Source organism: Phyllobates terribilis, unplaced genomic scaffold (assembly GCF_046119375.1).
Source record: "Phyllobates terribilis strain yellow unplaced genomic scaffold, ASM4611937v1 Scaffold_11__3_contigs__length_659146591, whole genome shotgun sequence".
In the NCBI taxonomy this organism is placed as follows: domain Eukaryota; kingdom Metazoa; phylum Chordata; class Amphibia; order Anura; family Dendrobatidae; genus Phyllobates; species Phyllobates terribilis.
Window position 1 is genome coordinate 617,738,292 of NW_027362771.1, and position 24,214 is coordinate 617,762,505.

Consider the following 24,214-nt stretch of genomic DNA (forward strand, 5'->3'; position numbering starts at 1 on the left):
CTCCAGATCCTTAACTATATCTGTATTCTAGCCCAGATCCTCAACTACCACCTGTGTTATCCTCCACATCTTCCACCTGTATTATCCTTCTCTACCACCCCTATTATCCTCCACATCCTTAACTACCACCCGTATTATCCTCAATATCCTCCACTACCACCCGTATTATCCTCCATATCCTCAAATACCACCTGTTATCCTCCAAATCTTCCACCTGTATTATCCTTCACTACCATCAAAATTATCCTCCACATCCTTAACTACCACCCGTATTATCCTCCATATCTTCAAATACCACCTGTTTTATTCTCCATATCCACCACTAACACCCGTATTGTCCTCCATATCCTCAACTACCACCTCTATTATCCTCCTTAGCATCCACTACCACCCGTATTATCCTCCATATCCTCCACTATCACCTATATTATCTTCCATATCCTCCACTACACCTGTATTATTCTAATCCTGCACTACCACTTGCATTATTTTTCATATCCTCCACTACCACCTGTATTATCCTTCATTTTTTCCAATACCACCTGTATTATTCTTCATATCCTCCGCTACCACCTGTATTATCCTTCATTTTCTCCACTACCACCTGTATTATCCTTTATTTTCTCCACTACTACCTGTATTATTCTTCATATCCTCCAGTACCACCTATATTATCCTTCATTTTCTCCACTACCACCTGTATTATTCTTCATATCCTCCACTACCACCTGTGTTATCCTCCAAATCTTCCACCCGTATTATCCTCCATATCCTCAAATACCACCTGTGTTATCCTCCAAATCTTCCACCTGTATTATCCTTCACTACCACCAAAATTATCCTCCACATCCTTAACTACCACCCATATTATCCTCAATATCTTCCACTACCACCCGTATTATCCTCCATATCTTCAAATACCACCTGTTTTATACTCTATAGCCACCACTAACACCCATATTGTCCTCCATATTCACCACCACCACCGGTATTATTGTCCATATTCTCAACTACCACCTCTATTATCCTCCATAATATCCACTACCACCCATATTATACTCCATATCCTCCACTACACCTGTATTATTCTTCATATCCTCCTCTACCACCTGTATTATCCTTCATTTTCTCCACTACCACCTGTATTATCCTTCATATTCTCCACTACTACCTGTATTATTCTTCATATCCTCCACTACCACCTGTATTATTCTTCATATCCTCCACTACCACCTGTATTATTCTTCATATCCTCCACTACCACCTGTATTATTCTTCATATCCTCCACTACCACCTGTATTATTCTTCATATCCTCCTCTACCACCTGTATTATTCTTCATATCCTCCACTACCACTTGTATTATTCTTCATATCCTCCACTACCACCTGTATTATTCTTCATATCCTCCACTACCACCTGTATTATTCTTCATATCCTCCACTACCACCTGTATTATTCTTCATATCCTCCTCTACCACCTGTATTATTCTTCATATCCTCCACTACCACCTGTATTATTCTTCATATCCTCCACTATCACCTGTATTATCCTTCATTTCCTCCATTACAACCTTTATTAACTTTTATCTTTCTCTACTCCGCTTCAGCCATCAGTATGATCCTCTACATTGTCTACTACTTACTGTAATTACCAATTTTTGTCTTCCATGCCCACCTGTACTATCCTTCACTACCCAGCAATATTATTTTTTTCTCTATAGTCTATTTTCTACATTATCCCCGATATTCTCCACTTTTCACTTGCATTTCGCTCCACTATACACTTGCTTTATCCTCCATGACTACAAGTATTCTCACCTATCCTCCACCCTCTACTTGTGAGCTCTATAGAGCCTCAATAATCTCAGTCCTCCACTTCCTACTGGTATTTTCCTCCTCCTTCATCTTTCACTATCGATTTTATTTTTTTATTCTCCGTCCCCAACTATTTGTAATATTTTCTTTTTCCACCCTACCTGTATTATTTTTTTTTGTGTCCAATACTACCTCCTATATTATTCTCTCTCTATCTGTGTAGTCCACTACCTGCCTGCATTACCATCCTTGTCCTCTTTACCCGCATTATCCTCCCTGTTCTTCATCTTATGCTCCTTTACTTGTGTAAGCATCCTTAGTCTCCATCCATTACTACCTGTGATACTATAGGGTTCTATTCCTTTGTCTTCGTCTCTGTCCTTGGATCTCCTTTGTTTCCACAATTTCCCTTGTCTTTCTACTGTCTGGGATGTTCTCCCATCGTCGTGGCAGTCAGAGGCGGGCTGGAAGATTTAGTGTCGATGACTTGTATGGCTTTAATGTCTCCAAGAAGTTGAAGCCCCGACTAGATTTGAAGAAGAGAGGAGAAAATGGCACTGCCGGATCTCCGCTATTCTCTCGTGACTCCCAAACCCAAGGCCACCAAAGCCAAGGAATGGCAAGCGGAATGAGATATAGGCAAGTAACTCTACGGCTACTTTATAGGTTAAAATAGGAGACAATTACGTAGACATTTACATGTACTATGGCGGCTCTTCAAGATGACCACCTAATATTGTATTGAAACATTTTTTCGAAGTATGTTCCTGAAGAAGGTCAGTACGTTTTTGGTTTTCTCAAAGATGTGGTCTTCAGAAAGGTTTCACTGTACATTACTCTATTATTATTCTAATCATATTCAGTTTTTGTTCTTAAAGTGGTTGTCCACTAATATAACAATGATGGCCTACCTTTAGGATAGGTCATCAATGTCTGATTGGTGGGGGTGTGACACCTGGCAGCCATGCCGATCAGCTGCTCTTAGGGTGTCGGATGGACCTGCTCAGTTACAGAGCTGCACACTGCAGCTCTTCCAACTCCATAGTGGCCACAGTTGGGTACTGCATATCCGTCTTCTAGTCAAATCAATAGGGAGCAGATGTGCAGTACCTGGCCTCGGCCACTATTCTGTTGACGGAGCTGCTCTGTCCAACTCTGTAACTGAGCAGTTCCGGCCGACACAACGAACAGCTGATCAGTGGAGGTGTCACAGCCCCACCGATCAGACATTGATGACCTATCCTAAGGATAGGCCATCATTGGTAAAGTAGTTTACAACCTCTTTAATCTTACTAACTACCCCGAAAAGGTTATCAGTAGGAAGCCAATAAGTAACTTAGGTGTTTTAGGCTGCATTATGTGGAGTCCAAGCTTTGTAAGGCGTTTTGCCGTTAACTTGTACAGGTTTTTTTTTGGCCATTTTTTTCCCCATTTTCAGGTTATGAAAAATGCCTGGAAAAAAATAAGAAAGTAGATGTCACTTCTTTTAAATGGATCCCGATAGAATATGCTCTAAAGAGGGCACTAGCCATTCAAAGGGCTGCAAAAAATGCTTCTGGAAAAAAAAATGATTCCAAAATGCTACAAAAACTTTTCAAAATTACTTCAGAAAAAATAAAAAAAAACTCCTTCAAAAACTCTCTGATGCTGTGTGTACACGACGGATTTAATCTGACAGAGTTTTCTTTTACAAAGCTGCTTCAGGAAAAAGTCAGGGACTTTTTTCTTGAAGTGGCTTCGCCAGCAGTTTTGCACTCGTTTTCACAGTGGCTCCGTCGCTGGCGTCTTTTACCTATGTCTTTAATTATAGAGAGCGGGCAGCTTCCAAACGAAGTCGCCCCGAAGAATGAACATGTTACTTCTTATAACCGTTTCATGGTTTCCGAACCCTGAGTCTGTTAAAAGAAATGACATAACCCGGAACATATGCACAGCAATGTCGTTTTGACATTGCTGTGCATTTTTGTCCATTCTTTGCTGCCCTTTTTTTAGGAAGATTCCGGGTGAAATCTGCCTAAAAGAGATGTATGCACATTGCCTAAAAAAGGAGCCTTTCCTGAAGGAATGCGTCAAAATAACTCTGTATGCCGATAGTCTTCGGCTCCGTGCACACGGTGCGTTTTTGATGCGTTTTTTTTTTTTTTTTTTTTTGTGCGGAATTGGCCCCAAAAACGCACTGGAAACCTTTTGCCATCAGTGTCTATGAGAATTTGAAGAGCTGTGCACATGATCAGAAATCTTCGTGTCAGAATTAGCAGTGCGTTTTAATTTGCAGAATGTCAATTCTTTGTGCGAATTTGCCTGCATTTTTCCCATTGAATGAATTGTAAAAAAAAACGCAAGCAAAAACTCACAAAAAAACACATCAAAATGCTCCAAAAACGAGCGGAAATTTCCGCAGTGTTTTTGCTGCCAAGGGGTGCAGAAACGCTGCAGAAATTTCTGCACAAAATACTCAACCTTAGACTATGTTCACACATCATGTTTTTTTCAGCATTTTTTGATGCAGTTTTTTATGCAAATTTTTAGCTGACTTTTGCAGTACCAGCGAAGTCTATGAGCAACCAGAATTCTCTGTTCACTCTTCTTGTGTTTTTTTTTTTTGTTCAGTATTTTGTGCGTTGCATGTTTTTTTTGGAAAATAGAGCATGTCGCTTTTTTCAGCATTTTTTTTCAGCGTTTTTTCACCCATAGGAAGTAATGGAAAAAAACGCATCAAAAATGCATCAAAATTTGAATCAGCATTTTTTTCAGCGTTTTTGATGCCAAAATAGAATGGGGTTCTTTTTTTTTTCACAGAACTTTATGTACATTCATTAAAAGAGACGGAAAGACAGGTGAAAAAAATGCTGAAAAACTCACCAAAAACGCATAAAAAAAAGAACCAAAACTGCAAGAAAAATCCTGAACAAAATGCCCTTGAAGATCGGGATGTGCTGCAAAAAAATTGACGCCAAAAAAAACATGATGTGTATACATAGCTTAAGGGTATGTGCGCACGATATGTTCACATGTTGCATTTTTGCTGCATTTTTTTCCACAGGCAAAACCTGCTCTCTTGGCAGTAAAGAAGCAGCTTAAAAAAAAACAGGTTTTGCTGCTTTTTTGCTGCATTTTTGCTGCATTTTTATTGTCTCTTGTGCATGCTGATAAAGTTTAGTGCTCCAAAAAAAAGGTGATGCAACTTTCTCAGGTTTTTGCACCAAAAATGCAGCAAAACCTGATACCTGCGTTTTTTTTGCTGCGTTTTTACACTTTCCCATTAGTTCCTATGGGTGAAAAAATGCTGAAAGAAGTGACATGCTGCAGTTTGCAAAATATCATTTAGCAGGGGCTCTTCAGAGCACCAGTCCTCAGGACTTGTGGGGGCCCCAGCAGTTGTACCCCTAGTAATCCCCCTATCTGATAACTTTCAACCTTGAGAATACCCCTTTATCACAATGTTGCCAAATGTGTCATAACTGCTTAAAGGGGACAATTTCTTTTATTTATTTTTTTACCTAAATGCATGTATTTGGGGCTAAAAATCATTTTTGCAATTGGGTTTCATCAAAAATTTTGCACCGTTTGGTTTTTACACATAACCCTGGAGGCTCACTTTTTTGTCTTATTTTTTTTTGTTATATTCCTAATGAAAATGTCATACAGAATGTGCTGCAAACTTTGGTTTTCTCACCACCTGCGCAGCCACAAAGTCAAATTTAAATATCGGACCACCAGAAAAAAAAACATTTAAAGGGATTATCACCTATCCACAGGTCCCGCACTGAGAGGGATTATCACCTATCCACAGGTCCCGCACTGAGAGGGATTATCACCTATCCACAGGTCCTGCACTGAGAGGGATTATCACCTATCCACAGGTCCCGCACTGAGAGGGATTATCACCTATCCACAGGTCCTGCACTGAGAGGAATTATCTCCTATCCACAGGTCCCGCACTGAGAGGGATTATCACCTATCCACAGGTCCTGCACTGAGAGGGATTATCACCTATCCATAGGTCCCGCACTGAGAGGGATTATGACCTATCCACAGGTCCTGCACTAAGAGGGATTATCACCTATCCACAGGTCCCGCACTGAGAGGGATTATCACCTATCCACAGGTCCCGTACTGAGAGGGATTATCACCTATCCACAGGTCCCGCACTGAGAGGGATTATCACCTATCCACAGGTCCCGCACTGAGAGGGATTATGACCTATCCACAGGTCCTGCACTAAGAGGGATTATCACCTATCCACAGGTCCCGCACTGAGAGGGATTATCACCTATCCACAGGTCCCGTACTGAGAGGGATTATCACCTATCCACAGGTCCCGCACTGAGAGGGATTATCACCTATCCACAGGTCCCGCACTGAGAGGGATTATCACCTATCCACAGGTCCTGCACTGAGAGGGATTATCACCTATCCACAGGTCCCGCACTGAGAGGGATTATCACCTATCCACAGGTCCCGCACTGAGAGGGATTATCACCTATCCACAGGTCCCGCACTGAGAGGGATTATCACCTATCCACAGGTCCCGCACTGAGAGGGATTATCACCTATCCACAGGTCCCGCACTGAGAGGGATTATCACCTATCCACAGGTCCTGCACTGAGAGGGATTATCACCTATCCACAGGTCCCGCAATGAGAGGGATTATCACCTATCCACAGGTCCCGCACTGAGAGGGATTATCACCTATCCACAGGTCCCGCACTGAGAGGGATTATCACCTATCCACAGGTCCCGCACTGAGAGGGATTATCACCTATCCACAGGTCCCGCACTGAGAGGGATTATCACCTATCCACAGGTCCCGCACTGAGAGGGATTATCACCTATCCACAGGTCCCGCACTGAGAGGGATTATCACCTATCCACAGGTCCCGCACTGAGAGGGATTATCACCTATCCACAGGTCCTGCACTGAGAGGGATTATCACCTATCCACAGGTCCCGCAATGAGAGGGATTATCACCTATCCACAGGTCCTGCACTGAGAGGGATTATCACCTATCCACAGGTCCCGCAATGAGAGGGATTATCACCTATCCACAGGTCCCGCAATGAGAGGGATTATCACCTATCCACAGGTCCCGCACTGAGAGGGATTATCACCTATCCACAGGTCCCGTACTGAGAGGGATTATCACCTATCCACAGGTCCCGTACTGAGAGGGATTATCACCTATCCACAGGTCCCGCACTGAGAGGGATTATCACCTATCCACAGGTCCCGCACTGAGAGGGATTATCACCTATCCACAGGTCCCGCACTGAGAGGGATTATCACCTATCCACAGGTCCCGCACTGAGAGGGATTATCACCTATCCACAGGTCCCGCACTGAGAGGGATTATCATCTATCCACAGATCCCGCACTGAGAGGGATTATCACCTATCCACAGGTCCCGCACTGAGAGGGATTATCACCTATCCACAGGTCCCGCACTGAGAGGGATTATCACCTATCCACAGGTCCCGCACTGAGAGGGATTATCACCTATCCACAGGTCCCGCACTGAGAGGGATTATCACCTATCCACAGGTCCCGCAATGAGAGGGATTATCACCTATCCACAGGTCCTGCACTGAGAGGGATTATCACCTATCCACAGGTCCCGCAATGAGAGGGATTATCACCTATCCATAGGTCCTGCACTGAGAGGGATTATCACCTATCCACAGGTCCCGCACTGAGAGGGATTATCACCTATCCACAGGTCCCGCAATGAGAGGGATTATCACCTATCCACAGGTCCCGCACTGAGAGGGATTATCACCTATCCACAGGTCCCGCACTGAGAGGGATTATCACCTATCCACAGGTCCCGCACTGAGAGGGATTATCACCTATCCACAGGTCCCGCACTGAGAGGGATTATCACCTATCCACAGGTCCTGCACTGAGAGGGATTATCACCTATCCACAGGTCCCGCAATGAGAGGGATTATCACCTATCCACAGGTCCCGCACTGAGAGGGATTATCACCTATCCACAGGTCCCGCACTGAGAGGGATTATCACCTATCCACAGGTCCCGCACTGAGAGGGATTATCACCTATCCACAGGTCCCGCACTGAGAGGGATTATCACCTATCCACAGGTCCCGCACTGAGAGGGATTATCACCTATCCACAGGTCCCGCACTGAGAGGGATTATCACCTATCCACAGGTCCCGCACTGAGAGGGATTATCACCTATCCACAGGTCCCGCAATGAGAGGGATTATCACCTATCCACAGGTCCTGCACTGAGAGGGATTATCACCTATCCACAGGTCCCTCAATGAGAGGGATTATCACCTATCCACAGGTCCTGCACTGAGAGGGATTATCACCTATCCACAGGTCCCGCACTGAGAGGGATTATCACCTATCCACAGGTCCCGCAATGAGAGGGATTATCACCTATCCACAGGTCCCGCACTGAGAGGGATTATCACCTATCCACAGGTCCCGCACTGAGAGGGATTATCACCTATCCACAGGTCCCGCACTGAGAGGGATTATCACCTATCCACAGGTCCCGCACTGAGAGGGATTATCACCTATCCACAGGTCCCGCACTGAGAGGGATTATCACCTATCCACAGGTCCCGCAATGAGAGGGATTATCACCTATCCACAGGTCCCGCACTGAGAGGGATTATCACCTATCCACAGGTCCCGCACTGAGAGGGATTATCACCTATCCACAGGTCCCGCACTGAGAGGGATTATCACCTATCCACAGGTCCCGCACTGAGAGGGATTATCACCTATCCACAGGTCCCGCACTGAGAGGGATTATCACCTATCCACAGGTCCCGCACTGAGAGGGATTATCACCTATCCACAGGTCCCGCAATGAGAGGGATTATCACCTATCCACAGGTCCTGCACTGAGAGGGATTATCACCTATCCACAGGTCCCGCACTGAGAGGGATTATCACCTATCCACAGGTCCCGCACTGAGAGGGATTATCACCTATCCACAGGTCCCGCACTGAGAGGGATTATCACCTATCCACAGGTCCCGCACTGAGAGGGATTATCACCTATCCACAGGTCCCGCACTGAGAGGGATTATCACCTATCCACAGGTCCCGCACTGAGAGGGATTATCACCTATCCACAGGTCCCGCACTGAGAGGGATTATCACCTATCCACAGGTCCCGCACTGAGAGGGATTATCACCTATCCACAGGTCCCGCACTGAGAGGGATTATCACCTATCCACAGGTCCCGCAATGAGAGGGATTATCACCTATCCACAGGTCCTGCACTGAGAGGGATTATCACCTATCCACAGGTCCCGCACTGAGAGGGATTATCACCTATCCACAGGTCCCGCACTGAGAGGGATTATCACCTATCCACAGGTCCTGCACTGAGAGGGATTATCACCTATCCACAGGTCCCGCACTGAGAGGGATTATCACCTATCCACAGGTCCCGCACTGAGAGGGATTATCACCTATCCACAGGTCCCACAATGAGTCGAGTTGTGGACAAGTTGGGTACTGAAGCTCCAATGTAATGGGGATAAAAGTGCCCCGTTTTATCGATCGCTGCCGGTCCCAGCAGTCACACTTCCACCGATCAACAAGTCAACGCCTTTTGTGCAGATAGGCATTAATTTGCTTTCAACCGAGAGCCTCTTTTAATATTTTGGGAATAACAGTTGAGTTACGATATTGTTGTCATTAGAGATTATACCTCTACGAGACTCGTCACTTGTATATAATTAGAGATACTATAATTATCACTAATTCTAAATAAAAAAAAAAAAAAGGTAACGACGAGGATGGGATTCGAACCCACGCGTGCAGAGCACAATGGATTAGCAGTCCATCGCCTTAACCACTCGGCCACCTCGTCTCCTGTTGTTGGTAACTACGTTATCGGGGCGTGTTTCAATGATGATGATGTTGTAAGGGGCGTGTTTATTTAAATGAGCCTCTAGCCATCCAATCACTTTGTCTTCTATAGTCATAGTCAGCCAATGGCAGTGTCTATGCTAATGAGTGTATTGCATTTTGGGACAGAGACCAGTAACTGATAAATTTTAATTAACTAAATATGGTTTACTATAATCAATGTATTTGGCGCCGACGTAACGAACGCACGTAATTAGCATATTATGCATATTAACAGTGTATGCCGCCGCCGCTCTCCCTAAGGTAGTCAGGTTGATGACTTTGTCTATGGAGCTGCTAAAAAAAAAATCAGTTGTAGCACTCGGCAGCCCAAAAGGAAATGAATGGAGCAGCGGTCACACGTGCTTTGTTCTGCCAATCGGTGGAGGTCCCAGCGGTCAGACCTCCACTGTTCAATACTTTATCATAATAAGTTGTGCAACTCCAAGTATATTGTCCCACCTGCTCGGATATTGGGCATAGAGAAATGTGCCTATGCGCTAAATAGTATAATTGTCCAGGCAAAGCTATGACGCCCAATAAGTATCGTGTTTCGGTCATTTTCTAATTATTAGGACCAGTGCTTCAAACTCGCTCACGTCGTATAATTGTCTCCAAATGACATCTTTCCACCCATAACATAAAATAGAGCAGAAGACTATACCTAGAGGTACACTGTAAAGGTTAATGATTGCTTTAAGAGGCCCATTTCCAAAAAATACACTGTATGGAGAAAAATATGTCCCCACCTCCACATCCTTTCTATTGAAGCTTTTCTGATCTCCCATTCTACATCCATAGACCTTCACATGGGGTTGCTCCCTTTACAAATATAACTGTTCCCGCTCTTGAAGGATTTATACAAGATTTTGGAGGGGTCTATGGGAATTTTTTCCCCTTCATCCAGGAGAGCATTTGTGAGGTCAGACACTGATGTTGGAGAAGAGGTCCAATCTCAGTGCGGCTGGTGTTGTTCTTTACCTACCATATCTGTATGGACCTTGTGCACTGAGCACAGTCATGGGGAAACAGAAATTGTTTCCCAAAATTGTTTCCGAAAAGCTGGAAGCTACGATGTCCACAATGTCTTGTGCTGAAGAATTAAGATTTCCCATCACTGGAACTAAGGGCCCAATGCCGACCCCTGATAAGAAGCCCATAGCATTATCCTCCAATGCAATGCAGTCAGGAGTATAGCGTTCTCCTGGCATTCACCAAACTCGGACTCCTCCATCAGATGCCAGATAGAGACATGTGATCCATCACTGCACAGAACATGTTTCCTTTGAAGTCCAGTTGTAGTGGCTTTACACTGCTTCATCCGACAGTCGGCATTGTGATTGGTGATGTACGGCTGGATGCAGCTGCTCGGCCATGAAGTTCCCGGTGGGATCACAGTGGTGTTCTTAAATGAAGCTGGTATCAGTAGGTCTCAGGACCACTTACTGTTTGACCAGCTTACTTTCAGAGGGGGTTTTCTGAAGAAAAGGTATTAGAAAAAGTGGCCAACCACCCAAACGTTTATTTGGTGCATTTATCTTTGGGATACTATAGCACCTTACTGCTTCATAGTCAGGAAATATTAGCATCTAACACCCCTTGTAATCTGCCTGGTCTGACACATTATTGATTTTTATACTATTATAACCCAGAATGAAAGCATACATGCCCAAATCACCCTGAAGATTTCTGAGGCTTCTAAAAAATGGGAGTCCCATATTTCCATAAGAGTCTGCAAATTCCTGTGCCTAGCTGAAATAGCTCTAAACAAGAAACCAGGAATTCCAAAAAGTTAGGTTTTTTTCGTTTGTCGTCAAATCTGGGCACATATAGGCAGAGAGCAATGTATGGAACAGTGAGGAGCTGAGCGTTGAGGGCAGGCAACGGTCGTGACAGTTATGGTCTTCAAAAGGGCTTTGGCTATGGCTAAATATTTTCTACAAACCATTCCTCTTGGAGAAAGGTCCCAAAAATGTGGAAAGTATGTGATATAGTAGATTGTCACATTACTGTCTTCTACCTGGTGCCACCAATCTGACTCGTTGAGTTGTGCTGATGGCAGAGGGAGCAGTGTTGATGTCCTCGCTGGACAGCGCTCTCACTGCCCGGCTTGTCGTTCTAATAGATGAAAAAATCTGTTAGGCTGCTTAGGAAGCTGTGCTCCGTCTTTCAATTCATATAATTGCTGACCTGCCAATAACTGGAGTAGTGGTGTTTGGTGGCCAATGGCAGAGCATGGCGTCCTAGTTTCAATTTCGCATGACGTCATGTTCCTTACCAGTTGTTAAAAATTTATTCTGCTCCTGGTCTATTAAATTATGATTTCTATTTCAGATGTATGTTTGTTACTACTCGTAGCTCCAATACCTGGATAGATACTTGAACTTTTTTTGGACTATTTTAACTATTTTTACATCAATTTGGTCTTGTTCCTGGCTTTCCCCCTGACCTTGTCTTTACCTGCTGCTATTGTCCTTGGTATCTGGTTTTGACCAGGTTTATTGACTTCCTCACTGCCAACTTACTCCACCGGCCAGTAGCTACTCTGTGGATGCAATATAACGGCTTTTGCAGTGAAGGCAAGATCGTTATTCACCAAAATGTTCCTTGGAACCTGCTAAGAGGAGTGACTAGCATAAAGACTGACCGTGGAAGTCCTCTTAACAGTTGGCAGAATTCACATACAGTGGTCAGAAAAGTCAACTTGCTGTGGTCGAGAAAGGTAATGGGGGTAATGCCAGTTTCTTTATCGGTACGTGCTGATAATGGAGGAAGGAAAGGAGCCCTAGTTCTCTTAGCATGCTCTAATTATATTTGCGAGCACAGATGAAGAGAGGAGAATGCTTTCCATCCTCGTATTCACTGACCAAGGCTTGGGAGGGGGGGGGTACATAAACTGGAAACAAGCTGCGGGTTATTATGAACATGCGTGTGACTCACACAGGGAGGGAGGACTTGTTGTCCTAAAAGGTGTCAGGGGCAGTTAGCGTCAGGACAGTGTATGCCCTAAGCGGTTTTTCCATCTTCTCGCAATTTTTCTCTGCTCGTTCTAGAGAACCGAGTCAGGGTTTGTAAAACATTAGTCAAAAAATGTCACCGGTTCCTGCCAGATGTAGCTTCTACCCCAACGCCTTCTCTATCTTCTCAATCCGCTCATGCTTTTTGTCAAATCTTGTCTCACCATTCTTTTTTTCTTTCAGTGAACCACCTGCCCTCTTGTCTGTTTCTTATATCTTTCAGCTTTTTCCTCCCATCTGGCCTAGTTTGGGCTTTTGGGATTATCATATCTCGCATCATTTCCTTGCTTCTCTCTTAGGGTTCAATCTTCTACTTTATTTAACCCATAATTTGATGAACTTTTTTTTTCATTTTACTTAACCCCTAATTCCCAAAAGTTGACGTTCTATTGTGTCCTCGTTGCAGTCTTTTAATAGGATGTCCTTTTTATCGTGCGCGATAAGACGCTGTGGCCGCGTGATCGCCACAAGAGCTTGGCTGTGATTAACAGCTGGGCTTTAGCTGTAACAGCTGGGATCAGAAAAATTTCCAATCCTTGCCATTTACCCTTTGTATGCCTTGGTTATTTTCTACATGGGAACAAGTTTCCTTTATCTGCGATGTCCATGGTGAGCCACTGTGCCAAATCCAAGGAGGAAACCAAAAAAGCTTCAGCAGGAGGAACCCTTTACTAGATCTTGTATGAGGTGTGTGAGCATAAACAACCCACGTTGATGATATGTTCGGTGGCATCGTCTGCATAAGATCATGATATGTTGTCTGCATTTTAGAATCATTTTCCTATTATCGAGGCAAATAAACGCAATAGGAGCCAAAGCTCTTAGTAGGGGCTCTCCACATAAGGGCCTGGCTTGGGAATGACATGTTGACTGTTTTTCTTGAAGCAGGGAATTTGATAGCAGGTTCTCCTTGGCTGTCATAGAACCTGTTACGTAAGCATAGATTTCCAAAAAATAGATAAATTACAAAAATAAAAATAGCATGGCCACATAGACGGTAAAAAAAACCAAAAACGTGCCGCTGGTTACAGATTACGGCTATTTAACCCCCTTAGATGCCACAGTCAATAGTGAGAGCAGCATCTCCGTAGGTTGAAAAAAAAAAAAAAAAAGGTTGTGATGACACAAAAAAATTATTTTATTTCATTAAACATTTCTTTATTTTAGAAAAGTGCTAACACTTTAAAAAAAAAATGTATACAAATTTCCTGAGACAATGGCCTGAAATGGTGGCAATGAAAAATTTGGTTCATCCCAAAACAAGCTCTGAAACAATAAAGCTGCCAAAAAAAAACACTTGTTTTGACTTTTTCCTTTTATAGTCCTACAGAGAAAAAACTGCCTCGTTGGTAATTCATGGCTACCAGATCAGAACCCGGTGAACTTACTTGTACCTACTGTCATGCCCGACTCCTTGTTAGATTTGTTAGCTCCGTACAATCTCATGCCTGTTTCGCGGCTGACTAATCAGTAGAGGATACAGAGATTCCAGCATGGACAAGGAAGATCACAGGACTCTGGCCCAGTGGTCGCTGGACCAGGGACTTCTGAATCTTTGTGCATAACGTTATACAGTACCCAAACTGTTTAAAAATGTATATTAGGATGAAGTTATAACTTTATTACATATAGCATCATAAAATGATTGTATAAAAATGAACACATATAAGTGTGGAAAGACCCCCCATCAGAAAGCAGGGAGTCAGGGGTCAGGGTGTAGTGTGCCCAGTGCATAGGTCAGAATATGGTTATAAACAGTATAATGAATCAACAGTAATAATCAAAATAAGTCAAGCCAAGTGGAAAAGAAAAACCACTTTATTCAGGCATAAAAGTCTAAAAACATATTAGTGTTGAGACAGCGCAAGCGAGGCTAAAACGGGGACCCTGGAAAAATGTAGAGAAAATACCCGGCCTTGTCAGATCATATAGGTGGAACACACTGCATATTTTATTGGATATAATCGAGCACACACACTCCAAGTAATGTCAAAAAATACCAAAAGCGTAAATTAACATGGGAAATGAAACTGATCAGAAGGGGATCAAAGAACCGAGTGCGCCACCCATATAAAGCATATAAATTGTGTGTTAATGCGGCTATACCGAAGTGCGCCTAGTGGAATAATAATAAAAAGATCTAGACAGTGTCAAAAGACCACTTAATACCTAGCAGGGAACCGGTTAATACCATGCAGGGACTTGGATCTACTGACTTGCGTTTACCCTGGATGAAGCATTTCTAAGCGAAACGTGGGTTTCCTGCCTGGTATTATTATTATTATAGGCCTTTTTACATGAATTGTGGCTGTAGGGGTTTAATTATTTTTTTTTACATATGATGAATTGCACATTGGCTAAATGTAAAGAATATAGCGCACAGAAGACCAAAAATATACTAGAAAAAACATGACCGGTGCATCCAGTATACCTATAAATATGACGTACCATCCCAGCACTCCTGCTTGCACTTCGTCCAGGGAAACAGTTATCCCCCCCCCCCCCGAATCTAACAAGGGGACCAGCTGTTCCCTTCGGAAAAGCTCAAGCAATGCGTACTTTGGGGTCCAAAAACCCCTGCTGGGGTGGTGCTTCATCTATTGGTGTATGCATATTTTTGATATTTTTGACATTTTTTTCTTTTTAACGTCTCGTCTTTCTGTTTTTTTTTTTGCTGGTGGACTTTGCACAATACTTGATAAAATTTTGGGAAATTTTAAAAATGCTTTTTTTTTTTTTTTTGCGTCTTTTTTGCGTAAAATACGGCATAGTCCTTTCAATTAGCTTTAAAATGTCTCTCCTTCGTAGACACATTTTATAAGTACCACTGCAGAAAAATGTCAACATTTTGAAAAGCCATAAATTACTGGGAAAAAAAAATTGGATAATCAAAATGACTCTCACATTGTCGAGGAAAATCCCCAAAAACGAAGAAGGGTGTACAGCGATTACCTCGTTACACAAAAATGGGGGGTGATCTGCTAATTAGAAGCATTTAGGAGTTTTTATTTCTTTGTTATTTTTTTTTTATATCAAGCCTTACATTTTTTTGAGGGGGACAATGTCTTTTGGATGCTATTTGGGGGGAGCATCGTCTACTAAGATGAATTGCTGCTGACTTTCTTTGCTTTTTTGCTCTTTGACGAGATGCGTTATAATCAGCTTCACCGTCATCAAGTCTGATTTCTATTGATAAGATTGAGAAAAGTGAGCAAAATTTCTATGGTACACCTGAGACATGACCGTTGGGGCAATAATTGCTTTCTTTCCTACAACTGCATCCTAGGCAAGAGTGGGAACATATGATTGCTACGTTCAGGTGTTCATCTTCAGATGTTTCATATCCGCACCAGATACGTTCCAGCATCTCATCCATGGTCCATGCCGGTTTGTGACCCGCCAATGAATATGGCATCATCCATTCTCAATAATTGCTTCCCTTCCTTGTTGTTATGGTTCCCTTTTGGCTTTTCTATATGTAAACCCCCCCCATTTCATTCAGCCAATTTCTTAGATTTCTGTTTTAAACTTTGACCCCTCTTTCCATCCATTTGTTTTTCGTACCGTTTCGGTTTTCAAGATGCATTGCGTTGTTTCCCGATCTTGGCATTTTGACGTCTTCCTTGGTCTGTCCTTCCCATTTTGCACACATCTGACTGGCCACGTTGTATTTAGATTTCCATCTTGGAGGAGATTTTGAGCAAAGGGATAAAAAAATTTTGTCCTTTTTTTAAGAATAGCATCATGGTCCTATGAACAGTCACCTGGAAATCGTGTGATAACGGGTAACAAGTAAAATACCATTCATGCCTTCTCCATGGCTGAGTCTCATTATTATTATTATTATTATTTATTGTTATAGCGCCATTTATTCCATGGCGCTTTACATGTGAAAAGGGGTATACATAGCAAAAACAATTACAATAATCTTGAACACAATGTGACGGCGACTGGTACAGGAGGAGCGAGGACCCTGCCCGCGAGGGCTCACAATCTATTAGGGATGAGTGAGGATACATTAGGTGAGGGTAGAGCTGGTCATGCAGCGGTGGTTATTGCAGGTTGTAGGCTTGTCGGAAGAGGTGGGTCTTCAAGCTCCTTTTGAAGGTCTCATGGTCAGACACCCGACCCAGGGCTTCACAGTTACCCATGCAACCATTTAGAGCCCTGTAAAAGCACGGTGCTCTAGAATAAAGACCATTAAGATGTTTATTAACCAGGCCCGTGGGTTGTTACCATCAGTAAGCACTCTCTTTCGATTGGCACCTTAGAAGGGTATTCGAGCTCTTTTCAATGTTGAGGAAAAATTTTTGCAATCATCTTGTAATTTGGTGATTTCCCAAGTCACGTCTACGAGTAGGTATCGCACTTGTCCTAGAGCTGCACGATAGCTGCCGCTCGTGCATGTGACCCAGCAGATGACGTCTCTGGCCCTTACTCACCAATCCCCAATGTGGAAGCGTAGCTGGAATACCCCTTTAAGTTTTGCACCTATATTCCTTTTAGTAATGCAAATTGCATGGTGATATCATCATTTTTTTTCCTTACATTGAGCGATGCCAGAAGTTATTTTTCTCTAGTAAATTTGGAAATCCACACCCCATTAAGGAAAATAATTTACTTTTATTTGTCTGAGGTGTGATCCCAAAGTTGGATTGTTTCGCTATCAAACATTGTTTGTTCTCAGGTTTTAGGTATGTGAATTTGCTACCGAAGTAAGTGTGGCGTTTCCCAAAATGTTACCAGGGTTGTAGGTTCCTAACAAATATCAACCTAATCTAACAATACATTTTTTCTTCTAGCCATAGTGGACATTAGATTGTAGAAACAGTTGGGACTCATGTATTTGACCGCCGGTGGCAAATGTCCGAAAAAAAAAAAATAAACAAAAAGGGCAAAAGTCTCAGACTAGATTGAAGGTTTCACTCATTTTTCTTTCGGAATTGCATAGACCTTTGTAGAAAATGATGATATTGTTTTAATAATTTTGTTTATCGATGTAGATGATTATCCTCTATGATTTACACGGTAAAATCAAGGAGGAAATGAAATGGTTGCGTTTAGAATAGAGATCAGCAGATCGATCTGCCGTTTATCGAGTCGAATTTCCTGAAATCTAAAGTATCGTGCAAATTTAAACACTATGACATTTGATTCACGGTTCACAAAAAAAAAAAACCTTACACGGCACAATTTCCCACATCATCAATGAGTGGGATAAGATCATTTTGTGTTACCACGCAATTTCTACCTAATAATGCCCTACTGGTATGACGTCTAGCGGAATATCATACCTTGTACAGTGGTGGTCAGTAGCTGGGCCATCACAGATCAGCGGTTGCCGGTGGAACAGTTTGTCCTCTCTCTTTCTCCTGTCGACTGTGATCAGTGGGGTCCTCTCTATTGTAGAGTATAAGCTCTTATGGTCATCGTGGTCCTCTCTCCGGTAGACTGTAAGCTGTTATGGTCAGCAGCATCCTCGATCCTGTAGAGTGTAAGCTCTTATGGTCAGCAGGGTGCTAAATCTTGTAGCGTGTAAGCTCCTATGGTCAGCGGGGTCCTCTCTCTCACCAGTAAAGTGTAAGCTCTTATGGTCAGCGAGGTCCTCTCGCTCTCTATTCTATGGTGTATAAGCTCTTATGGTCAGCGGAGTCATCTCTCCGGTAGAGTGTAAGCTCTTATGGTCATCAGCGTCCTCGATCCTGTAGAGTGTAAGCTCTTATGGTCAGCAGGGTGCTCAATTCTGTAGCGTGTAAGCTCCTCTGGTCAGCGGGGTCCTCTCTCTCATCAGTAAAGTGTAAGCACTTATGGTCAGCGAGGTCTTCTCGCTCTCTATTCTATGCAGTATAAGCTCTTATGTTCAGCAAGGTCCTTTCTCCTGTAGAGTGTAAGCTCTTATGGTCAGCAGGGTCCTTTCTCCTGTAGAATGTAAGCTCCTATGGTCAGCAGGGTCCTTTCTCCTGTAGAGTGTAAGCTCCTATGGTCAGTGGGGTCCTCTCTCTCCTGTAGAGTATAAGCTGTTATGGTCAGCGAGGTTCTCTGTCCTCTCCTCCACGTGTATTTTCCATCCAATTACAAGCTTTCAGGTTTTGAAACTCGCGCAAATTTATTCGCCGCATATGAAACCTTTCGGGAAAATTCTAATTTGAAAGATCCATTTATCTCTAATTTAGAGTGACACCTATTTACTAGCCATACGTATTTGGTGCTCCATTGATTACCTTGATGGCTGCAGCCTGGTTGTGCCAGGTCCTGACAGCAGGTTCCCTTATGATCAGCACATTGTCGGGAGGGGTTGTCGAAAAATAGTCACATTATCCACATAACACAAAAATAAGAATAGTATGGCCATAGAGGGAAAAGGGCCATGCCAGAAAGCAAGAGGCTTGTCGCGTGTCGTTGCCCAGTTTTAGATTTTTCTCTTTTTTCCGTCCATGTTACTAAAATACATCCCTTTTATTATGAAGAATCTCACTGATTTCCAAAAGACTGCTGTTGAAGACGAGAGGGGATCTCACTACTTCTCAGGTAGACAAATAGATTAGTTATAAAGAGATCTCTTGTATCGGCGCTTACAAATAAGACACTCACTACAGACTGTCTCAAGAGAATAGTCCCGTAAAGTTGTTTGACATAACAATGACGGAGAATTCATTTTCAAGACAATTTTGCCCAATCGATTAGTCTTAGATATCAATCAGATCGATTGTGATCTTCTACTTCCAGTGTCTTTTAATTATATAGTCGCAAAAAATCCTACTGATATATGTGACCAGGCCCGGAGTCAACTCCAGGCTCTTTCTGGACTGACAGTGCCTACAAGTGTTCCCGTCTCTCCCTCCTTGGTCCATTTAACGTTGCTTATGTCTAGTTGTCTGCTCTAATCTCAGTATCTCGCTCGGTTGGCTCCTCTCCCCCATTGCCCTTCGTCTCTTCTTTCTCATCCTTTTATCCAGTCCACGCTCGCTGGCACGGCTCTGTGCCTCAGCTGTGCCCCCTCAGGCTCCCAGACGCAGAAGGGACACGTATGTCGTGCTCTGTGTGTCGGTTGAGATATCTCAGGCGAGACTAATGCGCCATCTCTCCAGCGTTCACTTTACACACAGCTTTTCTCTCGAAATGATTCCCGTTCTCGTCTCCCGTGGTCTCCTTTCCGTATCGTCGTTTAACCTCGTACTCTTCATCCCCATGACATTCCTTCATGCTCCTTCTTCATCCCTAATTCTCACCATCATCTCTTCCCAATTCTTGACTTTTTTCTCGCTCTTGGTCTTCTCCCTATCATCTTTCTTCCTTTTTTTAAACCTGTCGATCTCCTGAAGAGTCTTCTCCTCTTGTCTCTTCTCATGTACGCCTATAAAGCATCCTTCAATGATATCTTTGGGAGCCCTCATCGCAAGGGTGGAGGAAGATGGAAGCAAAGAATTTTGGGCTCTGGATCGGGGGAGGCTCTTTCACCACCTAATCATTGGGTCTCTAGTCGGCAGATAGACCATGGGTTGGAGGGCTTCATGAGGACTCATGGAGTTTCAGTGACAGAGAAGAACATGAGATACAGGTAACCACCAGGAGCTTGTACCCAAGACTTCTAGAAAGGAAAGGATCTGAATATACCAATCATGCTGGGAACTTTCTAGGTTAGATGCACTTTTAATTTAAGATCAATAGACAAATAGTAGAGATCTGTGGAGCTTTATTGTTCTCATTGATGGACTGGTAAACTCTCCAGTTCTATGTACAAGAATCTTAATTCTATAATGGAAAGTCCTACGTTTTGTGTTTTAATTTTTCATTAATTTTTTTTTGCTTGCTTTGTATAAAAGGCAAACACTTTTTCTTACATGCTAAAAAAAAACAACCTGTCCTGAAACCAACTTTCTACAATGTGTAACAGATCTCATGTATGACTAGGATGGAGTTTTCAGTTCTAATTCACTGATTTGTAAGCAGAGATGTTGAGATAGGAATTAAGATAGAAATTATGCTAGAATTACAAAACTTTTCATTACGTTTATTAAAGGGTTATTCCCCTCTCCCACCAAAAAAAGAAAAATTATCCCCTATTCATGTTATAGGGGGATAACCTGCTGATCGGGATACCATACAATCCTGAGATTGTTGTGGTCACAGAGCACAAATCAGGTTCTGCACTAACTTTCTGAATGGAACGGAGGTGCACATGCTCAATCTCCATTCCATTCATTGTCAATGGGATTGCTGAGTGCAGTGCTTGGCTTTTCCAACAGTCCTAAAGACAGTGATTGGAGAGGAGATTGAGCATGTGCAGCTCCACTCCATTCCAAAAAGGACTGCAGAACCTGATTCTCCATGGTCCAACGACTGGACCTCCAGAGGTCATCCAGTTATCCCCTATTGTTTTTTGGGGGGGAGTAACACTTTAGGGGAAAGTGGCTTTTTTCTTTCCTACTTACAGTCCATGAATTTCCAGGAATTTCTCTGACACTGCATACCATGAGAAAAAAAGGCAGCTGTAGTTTCTCTCTATGAGACTTCATGCTGTGAGAGGAGAGGGACATCTGCAGTTTCTCTGAGACTTCATGCTGTGAGAGGGGAGGGGGAAGCTGCAGTTTCTCTTCTATATGCTGTGAGAGGGGAGGGACATCTGCAGTTTTTCTCTATGAGACTTCATATTGTGAGAGGAGAGGGACATCTGCAGTTTCTCTCTATGATACTTCATGCTGTGAGAGGGAAGGGGCATCTGCAGTTTCTATGAGACTTCATGCATGCTGAGAGAGTGGAGATGGCAGCTGTACTTTCTCTTCTGCATGCTGTGAGAGGGGGGAGGAAGCAGCTGCAGTTTCTCTCTGAGACTTCATGCTGTGAGAGGAGAGGGGCATCTGCAGTTTCTCTCTAGGAGACTCCATGCTGTGAGAGGGAAGGGGCGTCTGCAGTTTCTATGAGACTTCATGCTGTGAGAGGGGAGATGGCAGCTGTACTTTCTCTTCTGCATGCTGTGAGAAGGGAGGAGGCAGCTGCAGTTTCTCTATGAGACTTCATGCTGTGAGAGGAGAGGGGCATCTGCAGTATCTATGAGACTTCATGCTGTGAGAGGGAAGAGGGCAGCTGTACTTTCTCTTCTGCATGCTATGAGAGGGGAGGGGGCAGTAGCAGTTTCTCTCTGAGACTTCATGCTGTGAGAGGGGAGGGAGAAGCTGCAGTTTCTCTTCTATATGCTGTGAGAGGGGAGGGGGCAGTAGCAGTTTCTCTCTGAGACTTCATGCTGTGAGAGGGGAGGGGGAAGCTGCAGTTTCTCTTCTATATGCTGTGAGAGGGGAGGGTCATCTGCAGTTTCTCTATGAGACTTCATGCTGTGAGAGGGGAGGGACATCTGCAGTTTCTCTCTATGATACTTCATGCTGTGAGAGGGAAGGGGCATCTGCAGTTTCTATGAGACTTCATGCATGCTGAGAGAGGGGAGATGGCAGCTGTACTTTCTCTTCTGCATGCCGTGAGAGGGGGGAGGAAGCAGCTGCAGTTTCTCTCTGAGACTTCATGCTGTGAGAGGAGAGGGGCATCTGCAGTTTCTATGAGACTTCATGCTGTGAGAGGGAAGGGACGTCTGCAGTTTCTATGAGACTTCATGCTGTGAGAGGGGAGGAGGCAGCTGCAGTTTCTCTATGAGACTTCATGCTGTGAGAGGAGAGGGGCATCTGCAGTTTCTATGAGACTTCATGCTGTGAGAGGGGAGGGGACAGCTGCAGTTTCTCTCTGAGACTTCATGCTGTGAGAGGGGAGGGGGAAGCTGCAGTTTCTCTTCTATATGCTGTGAGAGGGGAGGGTCATCTGCAGTTTTTCTCTATGAGACTTCATACTGTGAGAGGAGAGGGACATCTGCAGTTTCTCTCTATGATACTTCATGCTGTGAGAGGGAAGGGGCATCTGCAGTTTCTATGAGACTTCATGCATGCTGAGAGAGGGGAGATGGCAGCTGTACTTTCTCTTCTGCATGCCGTGAGAGGGGGGAGGAAGCAGCTGCAGTTTCCCTCTGAGACTTCATGCTGTGAGAGGAGAGGGGCATCTGCAGTTTCTCTCTATGAGACTTCATGCTGTGAGAGGGGAGATGGCAGCTGTACTTTCTCTTCTGCATGCTGTGAGAGGGGAGGAGGCAGCTGCAGTTTCTCTAGGAGACTCCATGCTGTGAGAGGAGAGGGGCATCTGCAGTTTCTCTCTATGAGACTTCATGCTGTGAGAGGGAAGAGGGCAGCTGTACTTTCTCTTCTGCATGCTATGAGAGGGGAGGGGGCAGTAGCAGTTTCTCTCTGAGACTTCATGCTGTGAGAGGGGAGGGGGAAGCTGCAGTTTCTCTTCTATATGCTGTGAGAGGGGAGGGACATCTGCAGTTTTTCTCTATGAGACTTCATACTGTGAGAGGAGAGGGACATCTGCAGTTTCTCTCTATGATACTTCATGCTGTGAGTGGGAAGGGGCATCTGCAGTTTCTATGAGACTTCATGCATGCTGAGAGAGGGGAGATGGCAGCTGTACTTTCTCTTCTGCATGCCGTGAGAGGGGGGAGGAAGCAGCTGCAGTTTCTCTCTGAGACTTCATGCTGTGAGAGGAGAGGGGCATCTGCAGTTTCTCTCTATGAGACTTCATGCTGTGAGAGGGAAGGGGCGTCTGCAGTTTCTATGAGACTTCATGCTGTGAGAGGGGAGATGGCAGCTGTACTTTCTCTTCTGCATGCTGTGAGAGGGGAGGAGGCAGCTGCAGTTTCTCTATGAGACTTCATGCTGTGAGAGGAGAGGGGCATCTGCAGTTTCTATGAGACTTCATGCTGTGAGAGGGAAGAGGGCAGCTGTACTTTCTCTTCTGCATGCTATGAGAGGGGAGGGGGCAGTAGCAGTTTCTCTCTGAGACTTCATGCTGTGAGAGGGGAGGGAGAAGCTGCAGTTTCTCTTCTATATGCTGTGAGAGGGGAGGGGACAGCTGCAGTTTCTCTCTGAGACTTCATGCTGTGAGAGGGGAGGGGACAGCTGCAGTTTCTCTCTGAGACTTCATGCTGTGAGAGGGGAGGGGACAGCTGCAGTTTCTCTCTGAGACTTCATGCTGTGAGAGGGGCAGTGGCAGCTGTACTTTCTCTTCTGCATGTTGTAAGAGGGGAGAGGGAAGCTGCAGTTTCTCTTCTGCATGCTGTGAGAGGGCAGGGGGCAGCAGTTTCTCTTCTATATGCCGTGAGAGGGGAGGTGCAGCTGCTGTTTCTCTTCAGGAGACTTCATGCTGTGAGAGGGGAAGGGGCACCTGCAGATTCTGATACTGTGAGACTGCATACCTTCAGTATCGGCGGTCGGCCCAAGTAGTCGGGTGCGTTTCCGTCATGTGCATGAGCATGCTGGTAATGGTCAGGCTGGTAGTTTTTCTGGCATGGCAGATGTTGCAAATGGCCTTTTTGGAGTTAACTGGACAGACTTAAAAAAAAAGCCAGAGTCTGGAAGATCTAACAGTTGGACTGGCTACTTCC

At 44.2% G+C, this 24,214-nt stretch overlaps 1 non-coding gene across 1 annotated transcript; it reads right to left on the bottom strand.

The window, feature by feature from the left end:
• Positions 1-9,598: 9,598 nt before the first annotated feature.
• On the bottom strand, positions 9,599-9,680 carry TRNAS-GCU (transfer RNA serine (anticodon GCU)). The gene has a single exon. It is a non-coding gene; the product is annotated as a tRNA-Ser (tRNA).
• Between the last annotated feature and the right edge of the window lie 14,534 nt (positions 9,681-24,214).